The sequence below is a fragment of the Oryctolagus cuniculus genome, chromosome 3, assembly GCF_964237555.1.
Source record: "Oryctolagus cuniculus chromosome 3, mOryCun1.1, whole genome shotgun sequence".
Taxonomy (NCBI): Eukaryota; Metazoa; Chordata; class Mammalia; order Lagomorpha; family Leporidae; genus Oryctolagus; species Oryctolagus cuniculus.
The window spans coordinates 27019141-27042804 of NC_091434.1; the positions used below are offsets into that span (position 1 = coordinate 27019141).

A 23664-nucleotide genomic window follows, 5' to 3' on the forward strand; every position below is an offset into this window, starting at 1 on the left:
TAATTTGAATTTGAATGCCCTGCAGAAAGCAGAATTTAAATTCATATTTCTCTGACTCCAAAGCTTGCTGTTTTTCTTATTTTGATATTTATATTAGGAATAAGTAATAAACTATTTAAAGTAAGTTATTTATAGGTAATTTTAATAGCAATGATTCATGTAAAAAAAAAGTTAATTACTAATAGTATCTACAAAATTTAACCTTAATGTTATTAATACTTTAGTATCATTTATATTAGAAGGCATTCTTAAGAAAAGACATACCAAATGGAAATAAGTATCATAATAAAAGAAATTGTACAACATAATATGAAACCATGTAGTAAAAGGTAAATATTATTTCTATATTTGCTCTGAGATTTTAAAAAAATTCTAAGTTGTCTTAGTTGTCATACTCAAGTAACAAGGTTTTTAATTACTTAACATTTCCATAGGTACTGGAAAAATGCTGTGAGCAAAGTTCTATGTCAGATCTTCCCAATTTGTACATTGGTGGGAATTTCCTAGAATTAGAAATTTTTGGGAGAAGAAACTAGTATTTCAGTATTAATGGCAATATGTAACAAGACATAATGCAAAGCCAAGGGCATTAGGAAACAAAGAATTGTCACATTAATTCAAAACCTTATAGTTCTTGAGAAGTTCTGGGAAAACTCGGAAGTTCAGAAGTATCTGGTTATGGAATTCACAAATATGGGTTCCATGCACCATTTGAGAGATTAAATTTAAGGAGGCCATGGGATCTCTAATTGCAGTTCAGTTGTGTATGCTAACTTCATGATTATTTGCTGAAGTTTATAAAGAATTGTATGCCTTGAATGTTTGTCTTCTTTGTAAGCATTTGGCTGAGAAAGAAAAAAGTTAAACTTTCTCTGGAATAATTGACCCACAAAATTTGACCCATAAGTTACAACACAGAGCATAAACCCATAAATAATTTACTCTTATTAGTTTGTCCTTATATATTAACTGGTCAGTTTTATGAAATGAAAGTCAACCAAAACTGATTACAGTATAATAGTAATATGTTTGGTCTACAATTTTATTTTACTCTGTTTACTTGGTAATAAGTAGCTTGCTACTGTGTCATCAATGCTGTCATAAATAAAGGACCTTAAAAATATTATTCATATCAAGCAGGTTAGGTATAAATATGCTTGCATTAATTCATTTTGCTTCCAGTTCCCACACCCCAGTGCAAAAGTACCCAAATGACACCTGCATATATAGTGAGTTGGCTGTTTTATAGAAGAAAATAATTGACCTAGGGGTACCCACTGCTTTTATAGCAATCAGTAAAGAAGCCTCCTGTTTGTCCTAGAAAGAAGCATTACCGTATCTCTAAAGGTTTCTCACTGAAGACACAACTCTGCGAAATAGCTCAGATAAACAGACCTTGCACTCTTGGCACAGCTATCAAGATCTGTAAGTACACAAGAGACCACTTGAAAAAATTGCCTTACCCAACAGTACTTTCCAATTTTCTAACATTTTTCTGTTTGCAAGTTCTTATATATACAACCTGATTTTATCCTCACTTGGTGTTTAACACTCATTTGCTCTTTTCAAGTGTAAGAAACATTTAGACATTTAACAGATTTATCCTTCAATAAATGTTTTCAACTCTCTAAGAACATATATGTATTACCTCTCTTTTGGTTATAGTATAATTATAGAAAATCCACAATGCTACCAAAACTTTACATATATAGTTCTGTTTTTTTTTGTGTTCAGATATCAATATACTTGGCTAACACTAAGATGTGTTCTACTTGTACTCAGGTACTACTTCAGTAAATATCCACATTGTATTCCCTATTTAAATGGCTTGGAAGAGGATTGTACCATGAATCAGTCATAATGTATTACTAAATTATTATCAAACTTTATTGTGCATAAACACATCTAATGTATTCTTTAGAATTTTAGATTCCTGGGTTCAGCTACAAAACGAGATGCCTTTCTATAGGTTTGTGTTCAGATTATGCATTCACAATTTTCTTTAGGAGTTTGATGCATTTACAGTTAATATTTGTTAAAAGGTTGGATTTACTCCATCCCTCTCATTACTTTATTTATTCCATCTGTTCTTTGTTCATCCATAATCCCTTCTTTGGTATGAATGCAAAAATTTATATTCTGTTATATTTCATTTGCAGGCTTTTCCAGTGTACCTTTTTGCATTGTTTTTAATAGCCACTCTAGAGGTTAAAATATGTATCTTCAGGTAAATCCCATGTAAATTATCTGTAAATTCTCTTCAGTGAATTACACCTAGAGTGCTAAAATCTTTGTTACTTATTTTTAAAAGAAATTTACCTAAATGAGGATATGCTCAGGAAAAATACACATATGATTTTGGAGGGGGTAATGGATTTCTGGAGGTAAGAAATAGCTGCCTATCACTCATTTTAACTTCACTCTAACCTTTGAGTAACCTGTACTACTTTGATGGGACTGGAATTCAGGGCAGTTGAAGCAGTAAGTTTTGGCCAATTAGGAGCATGAAATTAAATTAATTATTATTTGGAAAAATAGTGTAAAGCAATTAAATGGACTAAGAGATAGCCTCTGTGTGGGCTAATGACCAACATAACCAATATACATTTATCTAGGACAGTTGTGGAACTGGATATTTAATAGGTGGAAGTTTCTAAGGAATCCATGTACACAGATGCTTAGCAACTGGTGCTGTTTTCCACTAGCAGTAAATTTTTTTCTTAGTATTTATCTTTACTCTTACACTTGTTTGTGCATCAGAATTTTTTTCTCTTCATGCCTGAGATCTTTCATGACATAACTTTGGCCACATTTGGAAAAAAATCAGGAACTTCAAAAATTCAAAAACACCATATTAAACACCATAAAGCAAGTTACTTTTGGCTGTTCCTCTAAAGGTCATGTAATACTTTGTGTTTTCTCCAACATGACACAGCATGACAGAACAAAGTAGTTATCTTTTGTACTTGTCAGCATTGTTCTATCGACTTCAAATGATGAAATGCTTCTGAGCATGCTGTTGCTTTTTCCTTCGGGGGCTTGTGCTGATTTCTTTAAAGTATTATGTATATCAAATAAATCATTCATTTATTATTCCTGACACTGAATTTGGTAAGAAAAAGTATCTGTACTTCACTTCAAAATTGCATTTGGATGCTCTTTACTTTTGAAGTAATGAAAATGCAGTTCATTTATATTTTTTGTCTTCAAGTTACCATTTTTTTCTTAATTCCTGTGTTTGCCAAGAAAACACTGTCTCTGGATGTTGTGGAGGACAAAGTTTTAGATAGTCAAAGAAGTAAACTTTAACTTTTAATAAAGATTTTAATGAAAAACCTCAAGTCGTGGTCATACTTTGATTTGATAACTGTTAATATGACAAAACTTGCATTTGAGTGATAGCAGCTGATAGAACAGAAAAACCAATCTCTTAAGTGGTTTATTTCCCACTGCATAATGGTTTGGTGCAGATGTTTTTGGTTGAACTGCTGCCAGATGGGGGAAAGAAGAATGGAAAGTTGCATATGGGAAGTTTCTCAGAAGCTAAACCTGAAAGTGGCATACATTGTTTTTGCCCATATTCTCTTGGCTAGGACTTAAGTTATTGACATTCACAGCTCTAAGAGAAATATGTTCAAGATATGTGCTTAGAAGTGGGTTTGCAATTAAGGAAACTTAACTGGGGTCTTTGTCATAGTGGAGGGAGATTTTTTATTTGAGCAAGGTCAGCTTTGAGGTAAAAATTAATGAGTGATTATAACCCTGAGCAAATTAGTAATCTTCTGTTGACCATGGTATACTACTACAATATACAATATGACTTTTACCTACCTCATGAGTTTTATAAAGATTAAAAAATAGAATGCATATAAAATGCCCAGCACAATTCATGGAAAAGTTTAAACACTTAAAAATGTTAGTTTTAACCTTCACTGTCTAAGTAATATACTGCTTTATTCTGCGATCATCCGTAGGAAATAATTTAATTTGATATTAGCATAGTTCAACACCAAAGCACTTTTTAATTATTCATTTACTTTTATTTATTTTTAGTAATGTATTTATTTATTTGAAAGGCAGAGTTACAAAGATAGGGAGAGATCAAGAGATATTCCATGCTTTGGTTCACTCCCCCAATGGCCTCAATGGCCATGGCTGGGTTAAGCCGAAGCCAGGAGTTTCATCCACGTCTCCCATGTGAGTGCAGGTGCCCAAGTACTTGGGCCATCTTCTGTTGATTTCCCAGACACGATAGAATGCTGGATAGGAAGAAGATCTTCCAGGACACGAAATGGTGCCCTTGTGGGATGCTAGTGTCACAGGTGATGATTTAACCTGTTACACCACAATGCTGTCCCCATAGGGCAGTTTTTTAAGAAAGGAATTATTTTATGAATAATAAACCATGGATGTTCAGAAAATTGTGCATTTTAGCAGTTGTTTAATATAAATAAATATAAATAAATATTTACTCAGTAGACATAACTTTTGGGGCAGATAGAACACAAATTCAACACATTTTTTTCCCAGGCAGCAGCTGTTAATTTTGAAGGTTTTAATCATTTTGCATCACAGTTGAATTTGGAGAGGAAATAAATGGCAAACTTCAATACAGATATACAATATACATATATACAAATGCAATATACACATGCCTATATACAAGTATGTGTATATGTAACTATATAATCCAGGGAAGGAGAGGAGAGGAAAACTCCTTACTTTTCTGTAAGTTCTATCCTATGGTAATGTTTCCCTCTTGTTAACCTGAATATTTCCATATCTTGGTTATTCAAGTCATTTTAAATCTAATATAATTTCAGTTATACATTCATAAAGAAATGTGTCCTGCATACTTTAATAGCATGGGACTTCCAGTGTAAATAATCCATGAGAATCTACATTTAGAAAAAGTACAACTTTTCATTAATTAACAGAAAGCATGATTTATATGCCACTTGTCTTTGCACATAAAATAATCTTAAAGAGAAAAAAGAACATCAAAACTAAGTGTAATATATGAAATTATGCTTTTAAGACAGTAAAATTCAGATTTCTGCTTGCTTTTCAGAGTTCCAATGTCCTTGGCAGCAAGTAAATTTAGTTATTTCAGTTGTAGGTTTAGATTTTAAAAGTTTTCTCTAGCGTGAGTCATAAAATAATTAATTGAAGAATTTTCTCTTTGTATTGAAATATAATAAAATCTCACAATCACCAAACCTCTGGAGTACTGGAGTAAAAATTCTTGCTACAGAAACTTACATGCACACTTAAAACCCAAAATTCTGGAAATATTCTAATTTTACAACAACCAAAGAAATATGTGGTTAGGAGTTTTCCTCTCTTTCATTCCAGTCCTTTTTTCCCCTGGCTTTGTTAGGTAGATTTTCAGCTATTGTTTAAGTTATCCAGTGTCTTCAGTAATTTCTGTCTAATCAGTTGATGAGTATTTACTTGGATCAGGTGCTGACTTTGCAGTATCATCAGTTCACATTCGAATTCAGTTATACGTTTCCCAAGGCCTACGTTATGCCAGCAAACAGACAAATCACACATCTCAAGATGTCAGTGTAAAGTCAACAGAGAGGATGAGGGCAACATTCCTTTCATGCTAGGATTGGCTGTGACTGGAGAAGGGGAATGTATTCATGCTGCTTTTGTCTACTTTATGTCATTAGATGTGTGGTCATGTATCTTTGTCTCTGTCACTGCCACTGCTGCTACTGGTGGTACCTTCTGTGTACAAATTCACAAAGACAGTGGTGTGTCAGGCTGTTTGTACAGAACAGAGAATCAGGGCACTCCCTTGATTATACCTATTAATATTCTTTTTATGTTTTCTTGATATTTACGAGTATCTACCTTTTTCTCATTTAAATAAAATTACCCTTTCAGGAAGAATAGAGTTCAGGTATTTCCTCTGAATATACCAGATGTAGTCCAAGGATTTTCTAGACCATTGGACAGTTTCTAACATTGGCAGATCTCCCTCTCTCTCTCTCTCCCTCTCTCCCTCTCTCACACACACACACACCCCTTATTTCTACTTCTGTTGGTAGTAAATATAAGTTTAAATGAAGAAATTTTGATCTTTAAACTGTATGAGTGGACAGAATATTATTGTGTAAATTGCCCTAAATTTTGGTTCAACATTTATGTTACCCACCATAAAGCAGATACTTTGTACAGCAAGGTTAGACAATGGAAACATTCTAAACATGCCTCTATTATGCGACAAAAGTTACTGTCCCCTTCTCCCCATCAACCTTAGAATACATTTTATTATTGATCCCTAGAAAGAAATAGTTGAGTCAACAAAATGAAGAAAAAATAATTAATTAAATGCTAGGACTTTTATAATAGCTCCGTGGTAGTCATTTATATGTTAATGTTTTACAATGACTAATTTAATTGGCAGATGGTAGTTCATATTACACTAAGAGAGTTGGGCATTTCCCTAGGCCAAATGATTTTGTACCCAGTTTTCAATTAAGGGAAGGCTGCCAATTATCTGCAGTGGGTTTTATTTTAATTACTGGGTGATTAGGACAGCTAGGTAACCAGCCCAAAGGAAGAAGAGCTCAACTGCGAGTGTGAATCCTTATTATGCAAACCTATAAAATAAATAAAGAAAACCCATGCAAAGAAATTGTTTTAGAGAAATGGTTGATAATTTACCTGTGGTGCTTCATATTGTTTTACTCATTTGATCAATAAAATGTAAGTTTAAAATACTAATCTGGCCATTTGTGAACTAGACATTGTTTCTGTAAGAAAAAACAAATTCAGAGGAAAGGAATTATATGTTAACAATCAGTGTACAACATGTCTTGTATTTCATGTGTTTTGAAATGCTGACATCTAAGAAGTCACTTCTGGAGTGACCTTTGTCATATGAAATGCGCTTGAGACTGATGGCAGAGAGCTGGCGTAAATAAATTCATGATGTTATTGTTGCCTACACCGTCCGATTTTTTAGCCATGATCCTTTTCTACATCGCCAGTTATCCTTTAAAATTTTCCATGTAACTGTCTAGCATCACTTTAACTTCACCAGATCTATACCAGCCCTGTTTACTCCTCAGCCTAGGTGCTTTCCCAGATTTCTGTGTTCTTGTGTTGTCCACAGGAACCACCAATTTGACTTTCCTTCAGACATGAATGGTTATAGTTATTGATTTTATGCTTCCATTCTTCTTTATTTGTCAGTCACTCTTTGAAAAATTCTTATACCAGCACCTTTATCTCCATTCAGTCTGTTGTTCTGATCTAGATTCTCACTGCTAAGCTACTACAATGGCCTTTACTAGCCAAATATTCTCATTTCTCCAAATTATCCTTAAATAATAAACAACAGGTTTTTATATGATTTCTTCCCTACTTAAGAAATATTCCACTGGCTGTTAAATTAAGTATAAAATATAGGGCCGGACGCTGTGGTGTAATGGTTAAAAGCTACCACCTGAGGTGCCAGCATCCCATATGGGCCCCAGTTCGAGTTCTGGCTGCTCCACTTCTGATCCAGTTCTCTAGTATGGCCTGGGAAAGCAGTAGAAGATGGCCCAAGTCCTTGGGCCCCTGCACCCATGTGGGAGACCCAGAAGAATCTCCTGGCTCCTCGCTTCAGATTGGCGCAGCTCTGGCCATTGTGGCCATCTGGGAAGTGAACCAGTGGATAGAGGACCTCTCTCTCTCTCTCTCTCTCTCTCTGCCTCTGCCTCTTTCTAACTCTGCTTTCACACACACACACACACACACACACACACACACTCTTAATTATAATCACGTGGAGAACTTTAAATTAAATAGTGTTACCGGGTGCTGTGCTGCTACATTCTGATTTATTGATTTACTTGGATCCACATGATCAGGATCTCCATGGATAGGGCCTTGAAGTGTATTTTTGTAGGAGTGCAGGAGATTCTGAGGTTCACCCAGCTTAGAGAAGCACTACCCCATACCCTTTTTCTTTCTTGTACTCTCAACTGATTACTGCTATGAATTGTTTTCCTAAGCTAACAAAAAATGGTTTATTCATAGATAGAATGAATAGAACCATAGAATTTATTAAACAAACTGATTGTAGAATTCTCAAATATCCAATGAATTACTGGAAACATTTAAATGCATTGTGATAAAATATTATTCCACTGCACTTTGGGAGATATTAGGAGTGAAATAGTATGATTACCAAGACTGAAGGTCTTGATGAGACTCCTGCCACTAGGAGGAATATATATTTAAGTCGAAATAATAAAAATTCAGAAAACACTGTTTTTGCAAGAGGAATGTATCTGAATTATATGGAGAGCCATTCAGAAATTCAGATAATTTTTTTTCTGCATTCTGCTTTGGCTGGCTATAGTATATTTTAAAAGACTTTAGGATTTAAATAGCTTAAATAAAATGGTAAATTCAAGTTGGGAAATGCTAAGTCACTCTTCAACAGTAAAGGATCAAGAGAATTTAATCTTCTGTCTTTGCTCCTTTCACTCTTGTATATTTTTATTTGAAAGATTGGAAGTTGAAAAAGGGATATGCAGGAAGTTGGGGATGGGTAGTATGCAATTTTATACTCACCCAAAATCCCAGGGTGCACATGGGCAAGCTCCTCTCCCCACATTCACAAATGTGCACACACTGAAAATTATGAAGACATTTTTCCCCTCTAGGATTAAAATATACATAAGGAATGGCTGAGTTAAATATATTAGGGAGGTGATAGAGCTTGGTATAGCCAGGGCAATATGGGTCCTATCCAAAAGGAGTTTGTATTTGTATTTGTGTGTATTAATTAGTTTTAAAATACATTTAGAAATACAAAATTTATGTAACCTTTATTCAACTCTAAGATGCTCTCAAATTATTCCATTTTTAACTCCACATGCAGGAAATAGAGCATATTTTCCAACTGAATTTGGCCATTAGCCTCCAGTTTTCAACTTGTTACATTGTGCTCTAAGATGTATAAATGTCAAGATGTTTTTCTTTCTTTAACAGATCTTGTAGTAATTTCTTGTTGTTATTTTAACAGATTGCTACTTTAGATGTGATGTGAGTGATATAGTAATATTTCTTTCATGAAATGGTGTGAGGATGTAGGACTCGCATATATCAAAATCAGATTGAAACCAGAGGTAGTTGGCTTTCCGATAACTTGCCCAGATGTTTATATCAATGTCAGAGATATTTAGATGAATGTTTATACATATTAACTGTCAGTATTATTTACATGCTTAGATAGATACACTGAAATATTCATTCCTATAATATTTAAGCAGCTTATATCTAAGTGAATGAATGAACAGAAAAATTTGGATTCAGATATATCAGTACTCAGGTTAGATTGAATTTCATTTTGATAAACAAAAACAGTATTTAAAATAAAAATACTTACATATTTTTTATTAAGACAGATGCCTCAATATATTTTTAGAGTGCTAAATAAAGTATTATCTATGATTCAAAAACAGGTTAAAGATACAGAACTAAAAATTAGGGAAATATACTTGTATTTATTTAAACCATTTTATGTTTTATCTAAGTAGTGTTATGAATTCAGCGTGAAAATAGACTTTTTTGAGAATTTATAGAGATTTATAAATTGAAGAAAGAGAAAATGAAGCCTGTGTGTAAAATGCTTATGTATGGCACTTTAAAAGATCTGTCACTAAGGTTATACAGAGACAAAATTTATTTATTAGTCTGCTTCATTGTATATGTATTAGGACAGGTTAAAAATGATTACAATGAATCAAAATTAATGTCATTGAAGTTTTGAGTTGGCAGGTGTCTCTTCAATATAGATGCCAGAGAGGTTTTACCGGGATCTGCTTTATATGTACTTTACCCAGTTAGGAAAGATGAGTGCATGTAGAATGTAAACTACAAGATATACATATTTTTTGACCAAGTGAACCAAAAACTAAGTATACTTTGTCTTTTCCGTTTCCAGATTGTTCCTTTCTTTCTAGTTTTCTATCTGAAAACTTTTCTCCCATCTTGAAGTATTTGCAGTGAAATAAGAAGTCCGTTAATTTTTTACAGGTATATGTCTCCTATAATGGGCAGCTGAATCTTGTGCGTCTAAGACATATGTATGAATTAAAAGGTTAATGTCTTTATTGCATTCATTGATTTTACACATAATTGTTAACCAAGATATAAAGTTTTCTCTGACAGTCTGAAAATTTGATGAGTACTATTTGATCATTACTGTAATGTGATAACATTATTCAATCAACATATAAAGGTATATCTAAGATTGTGTTAAAAAGTTTGATAACTGTTGGATGGCACATCAAACAATATATATAGAAATAACATTTTGTATAATTGCAAAAATTGTAAATTAAATCTCTGATTGATTTTGTTAGGAGAGGACTGAAAAATAAGAAATACAGTTGTATTAAAACACCATAAACAGCAAAAAATCTTTCACAGTTATCTTTGTAATCCATATGCTTAATAGACAGAAATGAAATCCTAACTTTCCAATTATGTTCTTGTATGACATTCATCTATGTAATTGAAGGGATCTTGATTTGGTAGGAAACATAATATATTCTGGAGCTGATCTTTCCTGAAGGCTGTAATTATGTGCCAGGGCTCATTTTAAGCATCAGTGGGGTTCTCACAAACGCTGTCAGGTGAGACAAAGCACGTGCTCTGTCAGGTAGATTTCTAGCATAACTAAGTATTTATTAACTGAACAGCTTTATATGCAGGAGGAAAGGAGATATGTTTGTCAATAGCATCTAAGAGACCAGATGGTTTGAGACAGATACTATGTTCTTTTAATTAGTTGCTAGTGAGGTTGAAAAATGCCCCTTTAATAGGCTCATAAAATAGTAGGTTTACAATTTAGGGCCATTTCTTTATTTCCCCTGAGGAAGAATGGGTACTAAAATGTATCAAGTTTAAACTATTCTGACACAAATAAGTGGTCTCATTCATGGAACTGTTTACAAACTCTGAGTCATACGGGAAAAAAAAATACATGGGGTGAAAAGAAGTAGGTTTTTATAACTGTTCTTACATATGAACACTACTATTTCTTTTTCATTTCACGAAATTTTTGAGGAGAAAAAAGTAGTCTTGACAAACTTGATGATGTTAAATAAGCATAGTAATAAGTAATGAAGAAGTTCCAACTCTTTTACCAGGAGCTATAATTGCTTCATTGAAGATAGTTGAAGTCATATCTGAAGTGCAGCCTGAAATACATCATCTCCCACAGTTCTTCCCATTCTTTTTTTTATTTTTTTTTATTTTTGACAGGCAGAGTGGACAGTGAGAGAGAGACAGAGAGAAAGGTCTTCCTTTGCCGTTGGTTCACCCTCCAATGGCCGCCGCTGCTGATCCGATGGCAGGAGCCAGGATCCAGGTGCTTTTCCTGGTCTCCCATGGGGTGCAGGGCCCAAGGACTTGGGCCATCCTCCACTGCACTCCCGGGCCACAGCAGAGAGCTGGCCTGGAAGAGGGGCAACCGGGACAGAATCCGGCGCCCCGACCGGGACTAGAACCTGGTGTGCCGGCGCCGCAAGGTGGAGGATTAGCCTATTGAGGCACGGCGCCGGCCTAGTTCTTCCCATTCTTAATTCTCAGTGTAAGTGCCAGAAATTGCAAATAACTTTTGAAGATTTTTGTGAGTTGTAGGTTAAGTTTTGGTTGGAAGCTTATAAATAAATCTTTCCATTGTGTCATATCTGCATTTACTGCATTGTAAAGTTAATTAAGCAATAGCTGGGCATTTCATAGGGATTAATGACTAACAGGGAGGAGTAGATGGCTTAAGGTACAGCCAAGGGTCATTAACATCTGCTGGCCATTAATTCCCAGAAAATGCCTAGCATTGAAGTCATTATTGCTATTATGAACTGAAAATGGAAACGAACTATAGGCATATGGATTTTTTTAAGGATGATGCAATTTTAATTGATATGTATAAGGTAATCATGGAGAACTTAATTCTTGTACACTAGCCAATCATGTTGCTGGTCTCATCTCTCATGGTTCCATTTGGGTTATAATTAAGCAGTAACTGTTGTAGAACTGGGCATTTCCTGGGGGTTAATGAATAGCTGGGCGGAGTTAATTGTCTAAAGTATAGTTTCAGGCCATTAACCTCAGTTGGTCACTAATCTTTAGGAATTTCATTTAACTGAAGTCAACTTTTTTGTAGTAAGAGGAAAAATATATTCAGTTGTTTCAATATTAGTCTTAGGGCATTTTTCTTTTCTTGAAATGTATCCAATAATGAAAAAGATCTACAGAGTCTTTCTGTATGTCCATTTCAGAGCTCCCTTGTTTTGCATATACTTGTAAACACCCAATAGATAGACCACATAAAAAGGGTGCAGAAAATAGTGCTTATTTGATGAGAGGGTCTGTCTGGTTCAAGTGATAAAATCAACACATGGAAGCATGGATTTCCTTGAGTTTGTCAGTCTGTATATTTGATACAATTATATATGTCTTGACGTTTATCTTTTTAAAAATCACATTATTAAAAATCATTGTTGGGGCCAGTGCTGCACCTGCAGTGCTGGCATTCCATTCAGGCGCCAGTTCGAGTCCTGCCTGCTCCACTTCTGATCCAGCTCTCTGCTATGGCCTGGAATTGCAATGGAAGATGGCCCAAGTGCTTGGATCCCTGCACCTATGTGGGAGACCTGGAAGAAGCTCTTGGCTCCTTGCTTTGGATTGGTCCCACTCCAGCCGTTGTGGCCCTTTGGTGAATGAACCAGTGGATGCAAGACACTTTCTGTGGGGAGCAACTTGGACTAGACTGTTACTGGAATTAAGACTTATTCTATGCATCTGCTCTCCCACAGTATGGTGCTGGGAGAGGAGTAAACAGCTTCTGCGCAGCTGCCTCTCACTAACTTGAGTGATGACCTGCAGGAGCTGATCCTGCTCCTGATTGGAGGAGAGCAGCGTACTCGGCGTGTGGGTAGCAAAGTTGGGATTGGTGGAAGAGGACTATAAAGAAGGAGAGAGACAACATGCACCAGGAACATCTAAAGGGAACACCTGAGCAGCCCCCGAGAGAGCCTGCCGGCAGTGTGCCGCTCCCCCGCGGAAGTGGGGAAAGTGGCAGGGGGAACCGCCCTTCCACGGAGGTGGAAGGGATGGTAGCCAACCCGGGAAGAACCAGCAGCAAACCCGGGGAGGGCTGAGCAGACAAAAGAACAGCGCAGGGTCCTGTGTCGTTCCTCCACAAAGACGGGGAGCAACAACTTTCTCTCTCTCTCTCTCCCCTCTCTGTGCCTCTCTGTAATTATGCCTTTCAAATAAATAAATTTTTAAAAAAATCATGGTTGACCTGGAAAAACTGCCTTTGTTCTCTATCAATTATCTATATATAATATTTCCATTCAATACATTAGGAGACTTCAAAAAGTCATTGGAACCGAGTCTGAAGCCAGGAGCTGCTTCTTCTGGGTCTTCTACGGGGGTGCAGGGGACCACTGCCTTCCTAGGCCGTTAGCAGAGAGCTGGGTTGGAAGATGGACAGCCAGAACATGGACCAGTGACCATATGGGATGCCAACACTGCAGGTGGTGGCTTTACTCGCTACACCACAGTGCCCTGATCCACAGGTGGAGGCTTAGCCTACTAAGTTCACCACAGCGCTGGTCCCTGTCGTGCTGTTTTCTAATACATTTAAGTCAATACCTGTTTATAAAATCTGCCCTAACATAAGCAGCCAATTTTCTTCCTTTCTATGCATTATGATTCTTGGGGTACTACTAACGTTTTGTTCTTAATTTGGATGTCATAAATATGATTATTGGGCAAAAAATGCATCTGTACACTTAGGTGCATTTCTTGAAATGTATACCTTATTTCAATAAAATGTTTGAAATATTATTAAAGAATTAATTTAGTGACCATATCCCAGGTAGTTCTATAATACATTTCCAAAGCATTCAGTAAAATTAATTTTTTTAGGGAACATCAAATTCTCTATGTAGTATTCTGATCTGTTTCTTTGCAAGTCATTTTAGCATTCAACATGTTGTCTTTGTTTAGACATCTGCATTTCAATGAGGACATAGATCATATTGTTTTGGTGTGCTACTTTCGACCTCCTATCCAATTTCTTATTTTACCTTAATAAATTGCATAGTTTTTTCTCAGTTTCATATTTATTTTTATAAGATCTGTTTTTGGATTGCACAATATTTACATTAGCTTTGCTTTCTGCTATTGAATCTCCAGTGTCCATTTTGTCTCAGCTTATAAGAAAATGACACCTTATAAGAGATTGCAACTAATATCATAAGAATTTGCTAAAACTCCCTTTATATGTAATATTTGTTTACCACAAAAAAAATGTGTTCTTATGACAGAGATAGAATTCAAGAACACTGTGAAATGGAGACCAGCATCATTAAATTTATGTAATCTAGATCTATTTATTCTAGGGAATGTTGGTAATCTTGAATGTTCATATTGCTAAGATGACAAAAGAAATAAATTATTGCACCTAAAATCATATATTGAAAGAAATAATAGAAACTGAGGAATGTTTTCCAAAATTGGTAGATTCTAAATAGCAGGAACAAAAATAAGTTTCTATATTTTAATTTCAAAAGAGAAAAATTCTGTTTTTTAAGAATCTCCATAATGTTTTCCACAGTGTCTGTACTAATTTACATTTCCAGCCACAGTATGTAAGAGTTGCCTTTCTCCACATCATTGTGAGCATTTGTTACTTTCTGTCTTTTGGATAATAGGCATTCTGACAATGCTGAAGTGATACCTCATTGTGGTTTTGATTTGTGTTTCCTGACGGCTAGTGAGATTGAGCATCTTTTCATATATTTTTTGGCCATTTTGCATTTCATCTTTTGATAACTGTCCATTGAGCTCCTTTGCCCATATAACTGGATTGGCTAAATTTTTGTTGCTGGGTTTTTTTAATTGCTGATTTTTTCTGGATATTAATCATTTGTTGGGTAGGTAGCTTGCAAATATTTTCCCTTTTCTGTCGGATGTCTCTTCACTCTGGTAGTTGTTTTCTTTGCAGAAGCTTCCGAGTTTGATGTAATCCCATTTGTCTAGTTTTGCTTTTGTTGCTTGGGCTTTGGGGGTCTTTTTTATGAATTAGTCATCATATCAGTGTCTTGGAACATTTCCTCTAAATTTTTCTTCCAGCAACTTCATAGTGGCAGGTCTTAAATTTAGGGGATTGATCCATGTTGAGTTGATGTTTTGTATACAGTGAAAGATAGGGTTCTAATTCCATTCTTCTACATATAAACAATCAGCTTTCCTAGTACCATTTATTGAAGAGGTTATCTTTTCTCCAATATGTAGTCTGGACACTTTTGTCAAAACCCAGTTGAGCCGGCGCCGTGGCTCAATAGGCTAATCCTCTGCCTGCTGTGCCAGCACACCAGGTTCTAGTCCTGATCGGGGTGCTGGATTCTGTCCTGGTTACCCCTCTTCCAGGCCAGCTCTCTGCTGTGGTCCGGGAGTGCAGTGGAGGATGGCCCAAGTGCTTGGGCCCTGTACCCCATGGGAGACCAGGAGAAGCACCTGGTTCCTGGCTTCAGATCAGCACGGTGCGCCGGCTGTGGCGGCCATTAGGGGGTGAACCAACGGAAAAGGAAGACCTTTGTCTGTGTCTCTCTCTCTCTCACTGTCCACTCTGCTTGTCAAAAAATAAAAATAAAAAAAAAACAGTTGATAATATGTGCATATATTAATTTTGGGGCTCTCTGTTCTATTGATCAGAATTTGGGTTTTATGCCAGTATCATGCAGTTTTAATCACTATAGCTTTGTGATATGCTTTGAAGTCAAGTATTGTAATGACTCCAGGTTGATTTTTTTTTTCCTGTGGCTATTCTGGGTCTTTTGTGTTTCCATTTGAATTTCAGGATTTTATTCCTAATTCTTTAAAAAAATATGGTTTGTACTTTAACAGGTATTACATTGACTTTTTAAAAAAATATTTATTTATTTATTTGAAAGAGTTACACAGAGAGCGGAGAGGCAGAGAGAAAGAGAGAGAGAGAGAGAATCTTCCATTGGATGGTTCACTCCCCAATTGGCCTCAAAGGCTGGAGCTGCACCAATCCGAAGCCAGGAACCAGGAGCTTCTTCCAGGTCTCCCACATGGGTACAGGGGCCCAAGGACTTGGGCCATCTTGTACTGCTTTCCCAGGTCATAGCAGAGAGCTGAATCAGAAGTGGAGCAGCCGGGATTTGAACTGGCACCCATATGGGATGCTGGCACTTCAGGACAGGGTGTTAACCCACTGCACCACAGTGCTGGGCCATACATTGACTTTTTATATTGCTTTAGGTAGTATAAAAATTTTAAGGATATTAATTCTTCAATCCATGAGCAAGGAACTTGCCATTTGATTCATCAACCTCACTACTGGATATATACCCAAAAGACATGAACACATTATATCAAAGAGATACCTGCATCACCATATGTAGCAGTACTATTCACAAAAGCCAAAGTATGCAGTCTGCTAAGGTGTCCATTATCGATAAACAGGTAAAGAAAATAACATTGGAATATTATTAAGCTATAAAAAAGAATGAGATTCTACCATTTGCATCAAAATGGATGCAACCGGAGGACATCTTATTGAGTGAAATAAGCCAGACACAGACGACAATTACCACATATTCACACTTATTTTGGCAGTTAAAATTAAAAAAGAAAAAAGAAATAAAAAAAAAAACATAAAGAAGGGACTGTGTGCTGTGTCTGTAATGCTGCAGATGTACTTTTGTTAAACTCTGTTTTATGTAATTGTCAGATCAATGGTTAGCAATGCCATATCACTACAGTTTTAATCTCCAGTTATTTTAAAGTTTACTGGAGCCAGTGCTATGGTATAGCAGGTAAAACCGCCGCCCGCAGTGCCAGTATCCTATATGGGCGCTGGTTCAAGTTCCAACTGCTTGACTTCCCATCCAGCTCTCTGCTATGGCCTGGGAAAACAGTAGAAAATAGCCCAAGTCCTTGGGCCCCTGAGCCCAGCTGTTGTGGCCATTTGGAGAGTGAACCAGCAGATGAAAGACCTCTTTCTCTCTATAGCCTTTTGGGGAGTGAACCATCAGATGGAATACCTCTCTGACTCTGACTCTCTGTAACTCTGCTTTTCAAATAAATACATAAGTAAATATTTTTTAAAAAAAGTTTACTGTGTAAGAGTAAAATGGACATCTTTTCATTTGATTATTGTTTATATATTCCTGTTGAACTATAGTCTCCCTGCTTGTTGAACTCTTTAGTGAAGTGTTAACCCTTTGACTGTAATGAAAATTAAAAATGTTATCTCAAAATTTAAAAAAACAAGAAAGAAATAAATACAGAAAGATGGCGGGAAGGAAGGAAATAAAAGAAGAAAGGAAGAGGGATGGAAAATGGTGGAGGAAAGGAAGTATTATTCTTAGAATTGTGTCTATGAACTGCATTGAATCTATTCTCTTTGTATTAATATCATATTAACATGAAAATTGATAAGAATTATGTTGTAGTAATTACCATGCATTTTTTGTGGCACTGATAATCTAATGTATTAATAAATTCTTTGAAAAATAAATTTATTTTATTTTATTTATTTATTTGAGAGGTAGAGTTTCAAACAGTGAGAGGGAGAGACAGAGAGAAAGGTCTTCCTTCCATTGGTTTACTCCCCAAACGGCTGCAACTGCTGGATCTGTGCCAATCGAAAGCCAGGAGCCAGATGCTTCTTCCTGGTCTCCAATGAGGGTGCAGGGACCCAAGAGCTTGGGTCATCTTCTACTGCTTTTCCAGGCCATAGCAGAGAGCTGGATTGGAAGAGGAGCAGCCAGGACTAGAACCGCTACCCATATGGGATGCTGGCACCACAGGCACAGGATTAACCTGTCCCACGGCACTGGCCTTACATTCTATTAAATTAAAAAATAAAATTCTAGATGTTGAATCAGTGAAAGGCAGCTATTTACTTTTTTTATATAATCTTTAGAGAAATTTAAATTTTCTTCTGAAATTATTATCTGCCACGGTAGTTCTATTCCAATTACAGTGTTTTTCAAAGTCCACCCCCCCTTAAAGCAGTAGACACAATCATTAACCTCTGTGAAATGAGGTTTTTTGCTTTTCTGGTGCCAAAGAGAAAACGCAAGTTAAGCAACATGTTAATAATACATATAAGAAGAGGAATCTGTTGCTTTCAAGATGATGGGAATTGTGAGTTATATATTTTGTATTATTTCTAAACTTGATTCTATAAATGTAATCATCAATGAAAAACGTGATCATAGGAATCATAATTTAAAAAGTTTTATACATATTAGATTCTCTATCCATATAGATCAAGTTTCAGAAATACTTGAAAATAAAGTAAGTTGCAGACCTCACATGTTCTAGAGTTAAAACTCTGCAGACATATGCATCCTTTCTTTTGGCCATGATCATTCAGTTCAACTGATTAAATTATTGAGGCAGCCTCAACTAGATGTAAATATCTTTCATTTTTTAAAAAGATTTATTCATTTGAAAGGTAGAATTAGAGAGAGAGAATGAGAGAGAGAGAGAGAGAGAGAGAGAGAGAGAGATTTTCCATCTGCTTGTTCACTCCCCAAATGGCCTCAGGGGCTGGGTCTGGACCAGGCTGAAGCCAGAAGTTTCTTCAGGGTCTCCCAGGTGGATGCAGGGACCCAAGCACTTGGACCATCTTCTGCTGCTTTCCTGTGTGCCTTAGCAGGAAGCTGGATCGGAAGTGGAACAACTGAAACTTGAACCAGAGCCCATAGGGGATGCCGGCATTGTAGGCAGCTGCTTTACCCACTACACTGCAGCGCCATCCTGGATGTTAATATCTTTGAACACTGCCCTTTAAAAGTTGATTCTCTTACTTTTAAAAAGAGAAAAAGCAATGGCAGCAGCTGAGAAAGAAAAATAGAGGAAAACAAATTTAGAGTGATTCAGGACAATAATGTCATGCATAGTTTTTTTTTAATAAATCACATTTTCTATACATTTTTTTGAAAATCCCTTGTCTAATTTATTTCAACATTCATTTTGAATTTTATCAAAAATCATTACCAACACTGTCAGTTAATAACAAGCATTCTAGGGGCTGGCACTGTGGCTCAGTGGGTTAACACCCTGGCCTGAAGCGCCGGCATCACATAGGAGCGCTGGTACAAGTCCCGGCTGCTCCTCTTCCCAAATCCTCTTCCACTGCTTTCCCATGCCACAGCAGAGAGCTGGATGGGAAGTGGAGCAGCTAGGACTCGAACAGGTTCCCATATGGGATGCTGGCACTGCAGGCGGCGGCTTTACCCACTACTCCACAACACTGGCCCCTATAAGTTATTTTTGGTAGGCCATAAATATTTCCAAGCATGAGTGAAGAAGCAATCAGATTGGATTAGTGGTTTAGAAAATCACTTGACCCAGGGGCTGGCACTGTGGCATGGTGGGTAAAGTCTGGGCCTGCAATTCTGGCATGTGCATATAGGCACCAGTTTGCGTCCCAGCTACTCTACTTCCTGTCTACTCCCTGCTTGTCGCCTGGGAAGGCAGTGGAAGCCCAAATGCTTGGACCACTACACCTGTGTGGGAGACCTGGAGGAGGCTTCTGGCTCCTGGCTTCAGATCAGCCCAGCTCTGTCCGTTGTTTCTATTTGGGGAGTGAACCAGCAGATGGAAGATCAGTCCCTCCCTGTCTCTGTGATGCAGTCTTTCAAATAAATGGATGTAAGTTTCAAGAAAAAAAAAACAAAAGAAAATCACTTGACCAACAATGTGGGCATTAGACCATTAGCTAAAGGGAGGAGTGTAATTAAAAGGCTACAGTAATTGTTCTGATAGAAGAGAGTAAGTAACTGACCTCATGGCAGTGAGGGTTAATAGGAGATTTAAGAACTCACAGCCTTTGGGGATTGATTCAGAAGTACAGGATGCACAAGCAGAAAGAGCTTGAAGGTGCTGCTAGGTGTCATCGTCAGGTGACTTTTACTGCACAGGCAAAGGAAGAGATCCCAGTGAGGAAAGAGTATAAATGGGAAATGGGTGGCGGGGAAAGCAAGAGTGATATTCACAAGCCAAGATAGAAGAAAAGGGGAGTCATCCAGTACCAAGTAACAGTAAAGTCAAGAACTGAAATTAGGGTTTGGTGATTTGGAGGTTATTGGTGAACTGAGAGCAGTACAGGTGTAATGGAAGGGTTAGAAGACAAATTTCAGAGCATTGATTTGGAGGCGAGCAACTTGGAGAAGTGAATGCAGATTACTTTTCTGATAAGATTGGCTGAAGGGATCAGAAGAAAGCACACATTCCGGAATGAAGTGAGAAACAAAGCTACTTCTTAGAGACACAAAGTACAAGCAATTCAAGGAAGACAGAAAATAGGTGAGGCAAAGTCATGATTTAAGACAAATTAACTCTAAATTCTGAATTCAATGAGAAACTGTAGGCCAAAGATGGTGCTTGGTATTTTAAATTGCTTGCTTGATGCCCCCTGTTTAATGCTATCATGGCAGTTGGCATTTGCTTCTTTGGTTCCTCTTCTAAACTCTATCATCTCTTTGGTGGCATATAATGCATATTTACGTACATTTACAGTTGCATTCCAAGCTCTTGGAATATTATTCCCATTTAGAAGTCATCAACATGTGCATTAAATTATAAAGAAGTGGATAGATGAATGCCTAACTCCTTTTGGGAATGTAGTGTATATTATTTTCTTCTCTAAAGTGCTTCAACTCTTTGTAGACTCATTTGAAATGTTAGTTTTCATTTGTCTCACCTCCCTATTTTAAATTTCCTTCCTGTAGAGGATAAGTTTACCAAAGTCAATTATATTTTCTGATCATAATTTTAAAGTACTTTTCCATGAGATAAAACATAAAAGTTATTTTTCATTTCTTCTAACCTTAAGGGAAATTGGAATTGGAAGGTATTTGGTATATAGAAATATTACAATATATAATTAGAGCATGTTTTATATTACTGTATTTCAGCTTTAAGCAGAATGTATAATGTTGTTATAATCGCTTGTTTCCCTCTCCCCAGTCAAAGCAAATCAAGTATTTCTGACATACTGCTGTCTTTATCATTGTAGAATCAGAGTTTTAAGACATATTTAGAGATAATATAATTTAGTTATCACTTCCAGTTTCATGCTTTTTGAAAAAACGCTTAAGAGTAATTATTGGCAAACATGAATAAAAGTGAAAATGCTAGAAGGAAAACCAAAGTAGAGAATTATTTTCTCTCTCTGTTATTGTTTTCATTATTTTCTGTTTTTAAAAATTATTTCTAATATAGCACAACTTAAAAGCTAATTTTAAGCCTTTTATAATATACCTCTTCCCAACTGTGAAAATGAAGTGTGAATTAGTACAAAAATAGTAAAACCTATAATTAAAAAAATCATTACTTTAAAGTAATATTGTCATCTTTCTGAAACCAAATCACTGCCCATGATGTGATTTTGATTGGTCCTAAACTGTCCCAGGCCCAGGGTCTCTACCATTCACTGCTTATGCTTCTCTCTGCCGTAAGATGACTCAATTCTCCCACCACTTTCAACATCCAAAATACTGCATGTGTTTTATAATGTATACTTCACCATCATTCAGCTTTCCCTTTGTTCTTTTGCTATGTGCCTCAGATCCTACAGTTTCCCTTTTCTCATAACCCATCACAGTAAAGAAAAGACTACATGATGCTAATGCAGGCTGTAGATGCAGTCTCTGAAGTGAGGGGCCAAACTTGATTCAGAGTTGTCATAATGTTGTTTTTATCAATGATCCAGATAATCTTGGAAATGGAAACTACAAAAAATATTCTTGATGAAAATTCATAGGCCTTCTTTTGTTGAGAAATATTGATTTTTTAGAATGTGTTGTTTCATCTGTATAATGTTCATGGTAATCTTAAAAGTATACTTTTAAAAAATATTTATTTATTTGAAAGGCAGAGTTATAGAGAGGCAGAGGCAGAGAGAGAGAGAGAGTGAGAGAGGTCTTCGATCTGCTGGTTCACTTCCTAAATGCTGGGCTGATCTGAAGCCAGGAGCCTGGAGCCTCTTCCAGGTCTCCCATGCGGGTACAGGGGCCCAAAGACTTGGGCCATCTTATGCTGCTTTCCCAGGCCACAGTAGTGAGTTGGATCAGAAATGCTGCAGCCGGGACATGAACCAGTGCCCATATGGGATGCTGGTACTGCAGGCGACGGCTTTGCCTACTATGCTACACCACTGGCCCCAGGAGTATACTTTTATTCTAATAAATATATCAAGGGTATCTTCATTTACCATAGATGTTTTAGCTTTATGTGTTCTATGTTTATTGTTATCTCTCATTCTCCCCTCATTTTTCCAAGTTACACACTCCCAATTAATTCATATTTCATTTTCATCACCTTATTGTCCCTCCTATTTTATTTATTTATTTACTTATTTTATTTACATTCTCTTCTGTTTCCTCACCATTTTCATAAAATTTTTGGACTGCCAAACTAGCTAGTGTGGAAATTTAGGGGACAGCCTTGCTCAAGGAGTAGTGTGGCTACTGGCATGTTATTGGACATCATGACTGCTAAGGACTGAGTGTGTGTTCTCAGCCCCAAATTCACATATTGAAAATCTAGTTATCAAGGTGATGATATTAAGAAGTATGCCTCTTGGGATGTGGTTAGGTTACAAGCATGGAAACCCAATGGATAGTGTTAATGCCCTGTGAAAGAAGCCCTGGAGAATTGCTTGTGCTGTGTACCATATGGGGATATAGTGAATAGATACCTTCTGCGAGAAAGTGGGTCCTCACCTCAAATTTGCAGGGCCTTAATCTTATACTTCCCAGCCTCCAGAGCTGTAAGAAATAAACTTGTTTATAAGCCTCCGATTTTATGTCATTTTGTGATACCAGCCTCAATACACATAATGTTCTTAAATAAAACCTTTTTTTTACCTTAACTTTTTAATAGCACAACAATACTATGAACATATTCAACTTGGAGCTTATGACAATTTCTTGCTGTCTACTTACTGCTATTCTCATCCACTTCCTATTTTAACTTTCTGATTAGTTCATGTTTATAATTTATTTAGTAGGTGTTCAATCTTCTCTTGTGTGCTAAGCACAAATGATTCCTTAGGCCTGATATAAATATATACCTTCCAGGAGTTTATATATCCAGCTGAGTAGTGGAGAAGTAAGTAAATTTTTTTAAAAAAGAGCATCTTATTCAAAAGGCAGAGTTGCACGGAGAGGAGAGTAAGAAACAAGAGATCTTCTGTTTGCTGGTTCAATCCCCAAATTGGCCACAACAGCTGTGGCTGGGCCAGACCAAGGCCAGGAGCCAGGAGCTTTTTCCTGGGTCTTCCATGTGGGTGAAGGGGTCCAAGCGCTTGGGCCATAAGAAGAAAATTTAGAATTAGGTTCTTACTATAGAGTCATGGGGGTACAGAGTAACTTTGTCTCTACAAAGAACAGAACGAACTAGATATGGAGGTGATCAGAGAGGGCTTCCAAGAGTAGGTAATATTGTTCATTGAGCTGAAGAAAGAACTACAGAAAAGAAGTACTTGCTGGAACTTCAATGACTAGAGTCTAAATGCTACTAAAATGGTCACTCTCTTTTATATCTCCTGCTTTCTGGCTCAAACATTGGGAAAGCGGACATGAA

General features: G+C 36.6%; 1 protein-coding gene and 1 long non-coding RNA gene across 8 annotated transcripts in view; both read left to right on the top strand.

Moving 5' to 3' along the window:
• Nucleotides 1-23664, top strand: part of ERBB4 (erb-b2 receptor tyrosine kinase 4) — a 1263146-nt gene that overhangs the window by 35187 nt on the left and 1204295 nt on the right. The window lies entirely within an intron of this gene.
• Nucleotides 1-23664, top strand: part of LOC127491701 (uncharacterized) — a 112014-nt gene that overhangs the window by 34412 nt on the left and 53938 nt on the right. Inside the window, exon 1 of the long non-coding RNA XR_007920583.2 lies at nucleotides 1-23664. This exon is cut by the window's left edge and continues 34412 nt beyond it; it is cut by the window's right edge and continues 40924 nt beyond it. This is a non-coding gene — a long non-coding RNA (uncharacterized lncRNA).